Here is a 13,082-nt window from a genome sequence, read left to right on the forward strand (position 1 = left end):
ATGATCAAATAAGATAGAGCAAAGTAGTTTTACTCCACACTGTGGAACAATTTAAGACAAATTCGGGTAAAACACAGGAGAGACCAAGCAGAAGAGGGGCACAGAGGAGAGGTTAAGCACCTGGCAGTGGAGGAGGTGATAACGATGGTGGTTCTTGTGATGATGGGAGCTGTTAATTTTTGGTTATTTTCTTACTATGGCTACTCACCTTGCTAAGCCTTTTATTTGTTGAAGGGCTTGCTACATTCATTAGGCTCTAAGATTCTTGCATTCAAGCCAAAGGGTGGAAATGTAACAGACAAAAGGTGAATAATTTAAGAATTTAAAACCAGAATTGGAATTTGTGGAAAGAAACAATGTTTGCCCTTAGGACCATTTCTAGGAGCTTTACTTTTGAAAATATAATTTTCACAATTGTCACTGGGGTCACAGGGGTCATTGGACACAGGAAGTTGGTCCCTCAGAGCACTTTCAATGGATACATTTCACAATGTGCTGAAATGCCTTGGGTTTTATAAATTTTGTGATTTATCCTAGACCCTGACAAATTCTGGCTGGACTTTTTGGCCTGCAGTAATCAATTCACACAACCAGGCTCAATGTGGGTGATTTAGAAGATTTATCACAATAGTATAGAAAATGTATTTGATGTACAGTCTAAGGAAGGACAAACCTCCCACCGTGTGCCTGTCTTCTGGGGCACTGAAGAGGAAAGATGGTTCCTCTCTGTTGGATTCAAATCCAAAATCTTTTGGTTGGTTTATTTTAATTAGAGCTAGGAAAAGAAGTGAACCTACAGATTTCATTTTAATCAACAAATTCAGTTTTTTTCTACCTAAAACAACTTTTCCCAAATTTTATTAAAAACCAAGCAAAGGGAATGGAATTAATTATAAAATTTCTTTGCATAGTGGAGTGCTAATCTAGAGTGTTATGTTATGGGACAGAGACAAACTCAGAAAGTTTCCAAGTAATCTTTAACAGTTAGGATTACTTCTGATTTTGTATGAAAGGAAAACCAACATAACAGGAAGCACTCAGGGTTTAGTCTTCTAATAGAAAAGGAAGTAGAATAGGCTCTTCAGTATTGCCATGAATAATTAGAAAGTCAGACTCCTTCTTTCTCTCTGCTTTTGGTTTTCACCTTGAAGGCATTCATGGTCCAACACAACTACTGGAGAGCTCGCCATGTCTGTAGATCCTGCAACAGAAAGGAAGAAGCAGGATGAAAGAAGGGTGCACCTCCTAGCTGTGTTAACTCCCTTTTATGGAAAAATCACAAAATTACTCCATAGTAATGCTTCCATTACCAACTCCCTGCTCAGAACATTGTTATACATGCATTAGAGGGGTCTGATAATTATAAGTTGTAGATGGGCATATTGCCAGTTCATATAAAAGTGGGATTCTTTATTGAACAAGAAGTAGAGAAATTTTTGGATAGGCAAGTAGCCATTGGACAGCAACCTAAAAAAATAAGCATCCAGGTGCTTCCTCTCACCTCAATTTATTGAAGTTGACTGTACAGAAAAACCATACAGAGTAAATGAACACCTGACACTTCTACCCAAATAACCCTCAATAATCTTCATGGAAATTCTAGCTGTTGGTAGACCTCACACAGACCAGGACCTGACTGAGAGTTAAGCATCCAGGCTATAGAATGGGTTTGAATCCTTGTACTACACTCTCTGAGTATATATATGACTTCATTTTCTTCAACTATAAAATAGGACTGTCATGGAACTCTGCCTCAAAGGACTGTGGGTTAAGAGAATGCAGGACAAGCCCAGAGGATTGTGCCTGGTACACACTGATCACACTATTAGCTACTCTCCCCAGAGAATTCTATTGGCTATTCTGTTAGCAATTCTCTACGGCAACTTTCCTTATCACTTATCCCATGTGACTTTTCATGACTCTAATCAAAATAGATTCATAGTCCTATTCTAAGTAGAATAAGACCTTATGTCCTATTCTATGTCTAATGACATAGAACCACCTCATTACTCAAGGAATATCATCAGAAATATCCACATAGATTAGTCAGTCACCTCTCTGATGGGTGCACAGGTATTTTTAGGATGTGGCATTTCTTTGGTCTCTAGTCTCCTGTGGCTAAACTGAGTCTGCACATGTGGTCTTACATATAAATGGTGCTTCTGGTAACAACTGGTTAATGTACTTTGAATGGGGACTGCCTAGCAAAGGTCCCAGGTTATGGTGGTAGAGGTTGATCTTTTACCTGGATCACAGAATATATCTCAGGCATTATATTTATTTATTTATATTTATATGTTGTAAGGTTTTTTAATTTAACAAAATGTTAAAAGTATACCAGATGGCTAATTATAGCTTCCAGAAACAAAAGACCACACTTAAGTTTATTGCAGTTGCCTCATAAGGAATATTATGATTAAATCATGGTTCCATGAACTTGACAACAAAACAGTGAAATAAACTTTAAATTCAAATTTTGGTTCATTTAAAGTCTCATGCCACTTTGCTTCCCAGTAAACAACACAAAATGCTTGCTTTGCAATCACTGAAAAACCCAGAATTATCTAACAGCATATTCTTCATCTCTAGGTTTCCTTCATAATGCCTTCTTACTCATTATTTTAGGTGTTTTTTTTTTTTTCTCTCAAGTTGAATATCTATAGCCACATTCCTCAACCAAAAAATCATATATTACTTGCTACAACAGTGAAAAATCAGAAAGGTCTAAATTTTCAACAATGGAATATTGCTTAAAAATTATGAGCAGCTAAATAAAAGACCTCTGTACAGTCATTAAAAAAATCATGTTCCTACACTTAATATATGATCCAGTCATTCCACTCCTAGTTATTTACCCAAGAAAAAAGAAAGCTTACACAAAGACTTGTACATGAATGTTCACAGAAGCTTTATTTGTAATAGCCCCAAACTGAAAACGACCCAAACATCCATCAACAGGTGGATGGAAAAAGAAATTGTTGGCTATCTCATCAGGCACTGTATTCAGTTTGACCTTCTTGTAGAAATTCCTATATATTAGACATTGTACTTAATTTGATTTTCCTAAAGAAAACCATCATGGAAAACCAGACCACCAGGGCTAAAGTATAAATAATACTGTATTACTACCCACTATTCCCCTGATGGGGAAGCCTTAGTGGCTCAGCAGTAAAGAACCTACCTGCAATGCACCAGATTGCCTGCAATGAAAGAGACTTGGCTTTGATCCCTGGGTTGGGAAGATCCCCTGGAGAAGAAAATGGCAACCCACTCCAGTATTCTTGCCTGGGAAATCCCATTGAGAGAGCAGACTGGTGGGCTACAGTCTATGGAGTTGTAAGGGTCAAACATGAACGACTTGGCGACTAAACCACCACCACCACCACCACCACCACCACCATCCCAGTGATGAGTTTACTATTTTATAAAAGGATTTCTAATTCTTTACATTCTCTAAACTTCATAAGAGTCCAGCAAGGTCAGTAGGAGTGGGGAAAGGATCCTTTTCCTTGTTTTGAACACAAGGAAACAGAGATACAGCTCTCAGTGTCCTATATAAAATCATATGCATTTCAAGCTGCAGAGCCAAGACCAGAATTCAGGCCTTCTGACTACAAGCTGGTGCCTTTTCAGCTCCGCCAGAAAGCAAATCAGCAGGGAGGATGCTGAACAGCTTCTAGTTGTCAGAAAGCCGAGTTTGCAGGCAGTTTCTGGAACGGTAGTGATGACAGCAGGTGAGGCAGGGCAGCTGTTTTTTATCAGGTTATAATTCTGTGTTAGCAGCTTCCACAGAACATCCTTCATTTACCCTGGAGGAATTAGTGAGAGTCACCTTACTTTCATTGGCATCTGAGGTTTTGCTGCGATGTGGTATTGGAGCAAGGGGAACTGGCACTTGTGATTAGCAAAATGAATCCCTGGGGAGAAGTGCCAAATGATGGTAGGGAGACAGAACATAAAACAAAGACAAGCTCCTTTATATTTTCATCCTGCTAAAATTGATTTAACCACTATTCATACATCTGCAGTCCTGAGTTAGGTATTAGGAACAAAATATGAATAATAAACTACAAAACTATCAATAGTTTTGATTCTGAGGTGTTCACAATCAACTGGGAAAGAGATCAAAGCACCTCTGACAAGTACTGTCTTAGAAAGTTATACAGAAACTGTAAGAAGAGGGACAGGCTGCTTTGTTTTTGGTGTAGTAATATTTAAACTACCCCTTGAGATATGAGGATCTTTTCTCACTGAAACAGAAGTCATGGGGCACAATGGACGAGGAAACAAGATGACATGTGTCATGGTCAGGGAATTCTAAGTGGTTCATTGTGGCTAAAACATATGGTGTAGGGACTGGGGCTGGGAGGGTGGCAGAGGGAAGTAGAGGTGAGAGATGAAGTCTGAAAGGTATAATGGAATCTGACATCAAGATGGAAAGTGAAGGGCTGAGGAATTTATACTTTATCTTACAGGTGGAAGAGAAAGGTTTAATCAGGAGAGTGACATAATCAGAGCTGCCTTAGAAACAATTCTGGTTCTCCATGAAGGTTAAATCCAGAAAAGTGATGCTAGGCAGGCATGAAAAGGTAACCCAGTAAAGCGATGGATGTTTCCTGGATATGAGAGCTGTTTTTGTATGTTTTTCCCCTTAAATTTGCTTCTGCTCTTTTATGTATTTGTTTCCCCAGTAGTTTACAGGCATTCTGGAGACATTAGTGCTGTTTCCAACTAGTTCAGGAGTCATAGCCAATGGTCAACATGAATATTCATGACAGACCATACTACCATTTAACATGAGTAATTAAAGACATGTTTAAAGAGTCCCAAGGTCCAGGAGTCTCTGGTGGAGGCATGGGTTGGCGGTGGCCTGCTGCTGGGCTGGGGGCCCTGAGTGTAGCAGTGCATGCATGGGACCTTTTAAAGGTCACCATAATCTTCATCACCTCCACCATAGTTTGGCCCCAGGTAAATAACAGGGAGGGAACACAGCCCCACCCATCAACAGAAAGTTGGATTAAAGATTTACTGAACATGGCCCCGCCCATCAGAACAGGACCCAATTTTCCCCTCAGTCAGACTCTCCCATCAGGAAGCTTCCACAAGCCTCTTACCCTTCTCCATCAGAGGGCAGACAGACTGAAAGCCACAATCACAGAAAACTAACCAATCAGATCACATGGACCACAGCCTTGTCTAACTCACTGAAACTATAAGCCATGCAGTGTAGGGCCACCTAAGACAACGTGCAGAGTTCTGACAAAATGTGGTCCACTGGAGAAGGGAACGGCAAACCACTTCAGTATTCTTGTCTTGAGAACACCATGAACAGTATGAAAAGGCAAAAGATAGGACACTGAACAATGAACTCCCCAGGTTGGTAGGTGCCATATATGCTACTGGAGATCAGTGGAGAAATAACTCCAGAAAGAATGAAGAGATGGAGTCAAAGCAAAAACAACACCCAGTTGTGGATGTGACTGGTGATGGAAGTAAAATCCGATGCTGTAAAGAGCAATACTGCATAGTGTTCTGCCCGTAGTCCGAGTCCCCGGTCGGGAAAGAAGACTCCTTGAAACAATGCAACTCGCAATAGGGGAATTTATTACTGACTCGAGCCAGGGCCTCCCGCCCTCACCAGGTGTGTGAGGACGAAAGGCCTCGAGCCCCAGTTCTCTCGGGTATTTATTGGGTCAAAATAAGCAGCAGGTAGTTGGCGCAATTGGATTGGTTACACAGGGGGTAGTTGGCACAAGCTGATAGGTTTGACAGTTGCAAGGTAATTTTTGTTGGCCCAATGTGGGGCTTTCAGCTTTCCCCTGATAGGTTCCCTTTTCCCTGGCTAGGCATATGTTGATTGGCTGGCTCTAGGAGGCCTGATTATTATGTTACCCTGGGAAACCAGGCCTACTCCTAATCTAGGCTGCCTGCCATGGCGTTAGCCGTGACAGCCTCACACATAGGAACCTGGAATGTTAGGTCCATGAATCAAGGCAAATTGGAAGTGATCAAACAGGAGATGGCAAGGGTGAACATCGACATTTTAGGAATCAGCAAACTAAAATGGACTGGAATGGGTGTATTTAACTCAGATGACCAAAATATCTACTACCGTGGGCAAAAATCGCTTAGAAGAAATGGAGTAGCCATCATAGTCAACAAAACAGTCTGAAGTGCATTACTTGGATGCAATCTCCGAAATGACAGAATGATCTCTGTTTGTTTCCAAGGCAAACCACTCAATATCACGGTAATCCAAGTCTGTGACCTGACCAGTAATGCTGAAGAAGCTGAAGTTGAATGGTTCTATGAAGACCTACAAGACTTTCTAGAACTAACACCCCCAAAAGATGTCCTTTTCATTATAGGGGACTGGAATGCAAAAGAGGGGGGGGGGTCAAGAAATACCTGGAATGACAGGCAAATTTGGCCTTGGACTAAAGAATGAAGCAGGGCAAAGGCTAATAGAGTTTTGCCAAGAGAATGCACTGGTCACAGAAAACACCCTCTTCCAACAACATAAGAGAAGACTCTACACATGGACATCACCAGATGGTCAATACCAAAATCAGATTGATTATATTCTTTGCAGCCAAAGATGGAGAAGTTCTATATAGTCAGCAAAAACAAGACTAGGAGCTGACTGTGGCACAGACCATGAACTCCTTATTGCCAAAATCAGACTTAAATTGAAGAAAGTGGGGAAAACCACTAAACTATTCAGGTATGACCTAAATCAAATCCCTTATGATTATACAGCAGAAGTGACAAATAGATTCAAGGAGTAGATATGATAGACAGAGTGCCTGAAGAACTATGGACAGACGTTTGTGATATTGTACAGGAGGTAGGGATCAAGGCCATCCCCAAGGAAAAGAAATGCAAAAAAGGAAAATGTTTGTCTGAGGAGGGCTTACAAATGGCTCTGAATAGAAAAGAAGTGAAAGGCAAAGGAGAAAAGGAAGGAAATACCCATTTGAATGCAGAGTTCCAAAAAATAGCAAGGAGAGACAAAAAAGCCTTCCTCAGTGATCTGTGCAAAGAAATAGAGGAAAACAATAGAATGGGAAAGTCTAGAGATCTCTTCAAGAAAATTAGAGATGCCAACGGAACATTTCTTGCAAGGATGGGCACAATAAAGGACAAAAATGGTATGAACTTAACAGAAGCAGAAGATATTAAGAAGAGGTGGCAAGAATACACAGAAGAACTATACAAAAAAGATCCTCATGATCCAGATAACCACGATGGTGTGCTCACTTACCTAGAGCCAGACATCATAATGCGAAGTCAAGTGGGCCTTAGAAAGCATCACTATGAACAAGGGTGATGGAATTCCAGTTGAGCCATTTCAAATCCTAAAAGATGGTGCTGTGAAAGTGCTGCACTCAATATGCCAGCAAATTTGGAAAACTCAGCAGTGGCCACAGGACTGGAAAAGGTCAGTTTTCATTCCAATCCCTAAGAAAGGCAATGCCAAAGAATGCTCAAACTACTGCACAATTGCACTCATCTCACACACTAGGAAAGTAATGCTCCAAATTCTCCAAGTCAGGCTTCAACAGTACGTGAACTGTGAACTTCCAGGTGTTCAAACTGGATTTAGAAAAGGCAGAGGAACCAGAGATCACATTGCCATCATCTGTTGGATCATCAAAAAAGTAAGAGAGTTCCAGAAAAACATCTATTTCTGCTTTATTGACTGCCAAAGCCTTTGACTGTGTGGACCACCACAAACTGGGGAAAATTCTTCAAAAGATGGGAATACCAGACCACCTGACCTGCCTCTTGAGAAACCTGTATGCAGGTCAGGAAGCAACAGTTAGAACTGGACATGGAACAATAGACTGGTTCCAAATAGGAAAAGGAGTATGTCAAGGCTGTGAATTGTCACCCTGCTTATTTAACTTATATGCAGAGTATACCATGAGAAATGCCGGGCTGGATGAAGCACAAGCTGGAATCAAGATTGCCAGAAGAAAAATCAATAACCTCAGGTATGCAGATGACACCACCCTTATGGCAGAAAGCAGAGAAGAACTATAGAGGCTCTTGATGTAAGTGAAAGAGGAGAGTGAAAAAGTTGGCTTATAACTCAAGATTCTAAAAACAAAGGTCATGGCATCCAGTACCTTCATTTCTTGGCAAATAGATGGGGAAACAATAGAAATAGTGAGAGACTTTATTTTTGGGGGGCTCCAAAATCACTGCAGATGGTGATTGCAGCCATGAAAATAAAAGACGCTTACTCCTTGGAAGGAAAGTTATAACCAACCTAGACAGCGTATTAAAAAGCAGAGACATTACTTTGCCAACAAAGGTTCATCTAGTCAAAGCTATGGTTTTTCCAGTAGTCACATATGGATGTGAGAGTTGGACTGTAAAGAAAGCAGAGCACTGAAGAATTGATGCCTTTGAACTGTGGTGTTGGAGAAGACTCTTGAGTGTCCCGTGGGCGTAAGGAGGTCCAACCAGTCCATCTTAAAGGAAATCAGTCCTGAATATTCATTGGAAGGACTGATGCTGAAGCTGAAACTCCAATACTTTGGCCACCTGATGCAAAGCACTGACTCACTGGAAGAGATCCTGATGCTGGGAAAGATTGAAGGCAGGAGGAAAAGGGGACAACAGAGGATGAGATGGTTGGATGGCATCACCAACTCAATGGACATGAGTTTGAGTAAACTCTGGGAGTTGTTGATGGACAGGGAGGCCTGGTGTGCTGCAGTCCATGAAATCACAAAGAGCCTGGCATGACTGAGTGACTGAACTGAACTGACCTGAGGTACCTACTGCAGAGACTCGCAGGCAGACATGGGGGAACTACTTTGTGGCAGCCCCATCATGAAACATCCACCATATTTACATATGTCTGTGCCCCTCCGCCCATTGCAGGTCGTTTTGCTTTGGATATAACAGCTCTGTAGTTTAGGTGCAAAATCCCAGGTTCTGGCGTCTAAAAGGACAGCCTTAGCAGGATAAGACAGATACTGAGAATCAGTAGTCCAAGGATTCTTGACATTTCCTGTAGCAATAAGCCACAGAGAATCACTATTCAAAGTTTTACATTAAGAAGCAGAGCTTCAGGCAGCTCTGGGTAGAGTTAAGATTAGTAATCTGCTAAATAAAGAAAAAAGTGGGGAGGGAAGCTGTTCCAAGCAGCCCAGAAGATACCTCCCTGTTCAGCTGGTTTTGTGGTCCTAATGCAATCAATCAGACAAATGTGGACAGAGAAGAAAAAAAAAAAGGTCACCTGAGCCAAAAACTTGATTTCAACAATTTTGTTTCCTGAGTTGAATGACTGGTTTCTGGATAAATTTTCCAGGTAGTTCAGTGACTTGAAGTCACTGTTTTATGTCTAATTTTACATATACACATGAATATGCATAATTTTCCAGGCTGTCAAGTTTTATGAATAGTCCCAGCTAGAGATATATGGGCATCTGTGATCCATTTTACATAAGGTAATGTCTTTTGTAAGTAAGACATATGGAAGTAAATATCATGCTATAATTTCTTTTGCAATTCTTTTTTTATTTGGAAACAAAATATTTATGTTTTTCTTGTGTCCTTAAATCTACTTAATCAAAAATCCGCCTCCATTATATCCTTCCAAGTGTCTACTCACTGACCACGTGTCTACTTTGGGTAGGAACAATGACAATAATAGCTAACATTTACATAGCATTTGCCAGGTACTATTCTAAGTATTGAAGAGGGCATGGCAACCCACTCAAGTATTCTTGCCTGGAGAACCCCATGGACAGAGAAGTCTGGTGGTTTACAGTCATAGGGTCACATAGAGTCAGACATGACTGAAGCGACTTAGCAAACAGCACTTTCTAAGTATTTACTATTTATTAATTTTTTTAATCCTCACATTAATCTAAAAAGATAGGTCTTCATAAAAGTTGGGAAAATTGGGAACAGAGAGATTTAGTAATCTGCCACAGTCACAGAGCTACACATGGCAGAGCTGGAACCCACCTCCAGGCAGTCTGTCCTTCTTACCTTTCAGAGCGCAGCCTGGCCAGGGGCTCAAAAATTGAGTTATCTCTAGGGCAAAGTGTTCACCTTTAATATCCCGTATCTTTTTCTTTTCTTTGTTGATTATTCCACAAAAAGAATGGAAAGCCATTTTCTAATAGACTGGAGAACATGCCAATTTGATAAGATGTACTATATGTGAACCAGGGGGCAACAGGCCTGGGTCCTTATCCCAGATGTCACATTTGACAAAAGATTTCACAGCTAGTGCTCATTTTTTATTAAGTTTATTTTACCTATTTCCCATCCATGCTTTGTTGAAAAAGAGATCTGAGTGGCTAGGCATTCAGATATCACATAGCTCAAAATACCTGTGTCACAAGTCATCATAAACATCATTACAAAACATATAACAAAAAACAAAACAAAACAAAAACTTCTGCTTACTCTTTAAATGGCTGCAAGAGAAAACAGTGGGGTTATACTGTGTCTTATGATCGTATTATATAGGACTTACTTGAAAGTCTGGGAGTGTTAGCATCTGTAATCTTAAGGTTCACATTTTCAGACCTGATTCTAGGGCTCTGAGATTCAGAGCCATTATTTTCTTTTGCGTCAGAGAACTAGAAGCCTGGGACGCAAAGTGTTGAGATGATAAGGTAAGAAGGCTTTCCTCGCTTCCTCTCTCCCTCCCACTTGGTGTTCTGTACAGACTGCTTTCTCATCTATTGCCCTACATATGAGACCTGAATTATGTCTTCACTATCTGGTTGATACATTACACCACTGATTGCTCGTGAAAGACATGAAGAGGGGAGTTATCTGGCATCAAAATCTGAGTCTTTTCCAGATGCCCTTGGAGCTTGAAGGACACTGTCCTGGGTTATAGTATCAACCTGCCAAGAACCAAGTTTTGGTAAATTATTTAAAGAGAGAACGGTATGTCCAAATGTTACATTAAAACCTGGTCTTATTCTTTTGCAAATCATGAATAAGTACGTGATATCAAGTAGGAAAATATGGCTTCTGGCTTTTGTCCTTACTCCCCAACTCCCACCGCTGACACAGCAGACCTTTTCTCAGCTCTTCTGGTCTTGTCCCTTTGACCATTTTCCTTTATTTAACAATTCAGTTCTCTCCCTTGTTATACCCTTCTACCAACCTTCTCTAACAGAATTACATGTGTAATTTTTTCCACATAATTATAATATGAAAATATTTTCATTTAATGAAACTGTAATTAAACTGGAAAGATAAGTCATATAGATGGCTACATTTTCAAGATGTGAAGGGTGGAAGAAACAGGCAGTACAGGGTGAAAGTGCTTACTGAGTGCTTCTGGTTTACTAAGTCTCATGGTTTACTAAGTCTCTAATCAGCTGTGTGATATAACTGGAGTATATGAAGCACATAATTTTATCAGCTTAGTGGTTTTATTAGTCATATGATTCTCACTTGCCTGTGTCCTTCTTTAAAAACCTAGAAAAGCCAAATACTTTCTCAGCCTCTTTTGCAAATAGAAGTAACCCCTGACCCAGTTCTACTCAATAAACTATGAAGGGAAATCTGCTGGAAAATTCTAGGAGAAACTTCTCCCTATTTTCTCCCTGTTAAGAGAGCAGTGCAGGAGGAAAAGGCTCTCTCCCCACTGCTTCTTACTTCTATACGTGGTTGTGTGAGGACGTGATGGTGGGAGCTGCTGTAGCCATCTTGCAAGAAGAAGAAGGCCAAGAGAATTTCAGAGATGCTGACAGACGGGTTGATATCATTCAGTTGCTCAAGTATTCACTCAAAAACTGTTGAAAGCTTATTATGCACCAGGCACTGTACTAGTGATAGGGGGTTCATATGTACAAAATAAACAATGTCCCTGCTTACAGGAGGAAAGACAACCAATAATAAATATACATCAACTAGAGTTAAGAATTATGGTGAACAATTATGAAGGATAAGGGGTCTGGGAAGTGATGGAGTGATATCATATATAGGTGGGTAAAGTGACATTTGAGAGACCTAAAGGAAGTGAGGGAATAAGACATTGGGGGTGGGAGTGAGAAGGAGTGTTTCAGAAAGAGGGAACAGCATATGCAAAGCCCTCATTGCCTCCCTGGAAGCAACAACAAAGGAGAAGATGTAAGTAAGATTTGCTTACTGAGATTTTGCCATGGAGAATCACATGGGTGAAAAAGAAACTGGACTGATAAAGGAAAGTATGGCTGAAAGGATTTCTTTTTCAAGGAAACAATCAGTGCTTCTAATCTCCTTATTCTGATGAAACATATGGCAAGTCAATTCTGAGACTGAGGCTGGAAATGACCAAAAATAGACCTCTTTGGAAGGCTCTGGATAGTTTCATTAGAGCATTTAGTAAGCATATTAAAAAAGTAAAAACAAGTCAAATTAAGGTCATATTTTACTTAACTGAATATATTCAGATATTATCATTTGGACATGTGACACAAGCCACATTTCAAGCGTCCAGGAGCCACTAATATGGCTGGTATATCGAACAACATATCTTCAGGGTACCAAACATGAAAAGAAATGTTTTTATTAGAAAACTTCGGTAAGTTTGTGTTTTTAAAACTCATTAATAATTTTACCTGTTTTAATGTATGGGCTTCCCTGGTGGCTCAAATAGTAAAGAATCTGTCTGCAATGCAGGAGACCCAGGTTTGATCCCTGGGTTTGGAAGATCCCCTGGAGAAGGGAATGGCAACCCACTCCAGTAATCTTGTCTACAGAATTTCACGGAGAGAGAAGCCTGGTGGGCCACATACAGTTCATGGGGTCACTCCATTTTATGGAGTCAGATGACTGAGTGACTAACACTTTTATAACCAAAATACAGATCATTTTTAAATCAATACAATCTAGAACAATATTTGAAAAAAAAATCCAGGTCTTGCAAATTCAAGGGAAAATGGAGATAATAATATCCATTAAGTTGATATATGTACTAAATGAGATGATATGTGGGTTTTAAAAAAATAGAGCACTGTGAGAATACACCTCTATGGATATGATTAGTATTGCTTTCTTGTTTGATTAGAATCTTGGCTCCTGGTCCCTCGATAAATAAACACTTCAGAAAT

This window comes from Cervus elaphus, chromosome 19 (assembly GCF_910594005.1).
Source record: "Cervus elaphus chromosome 19, mCerEla1.1, whole genome shotgun sequence".
In the NCBI taxonomy this organism is placed as follows: Eukaryota; Metazoa; Chordata; class Mammalia; order Artiodactyla; family Cervidae; genus Cervus; species Cervus elaphus.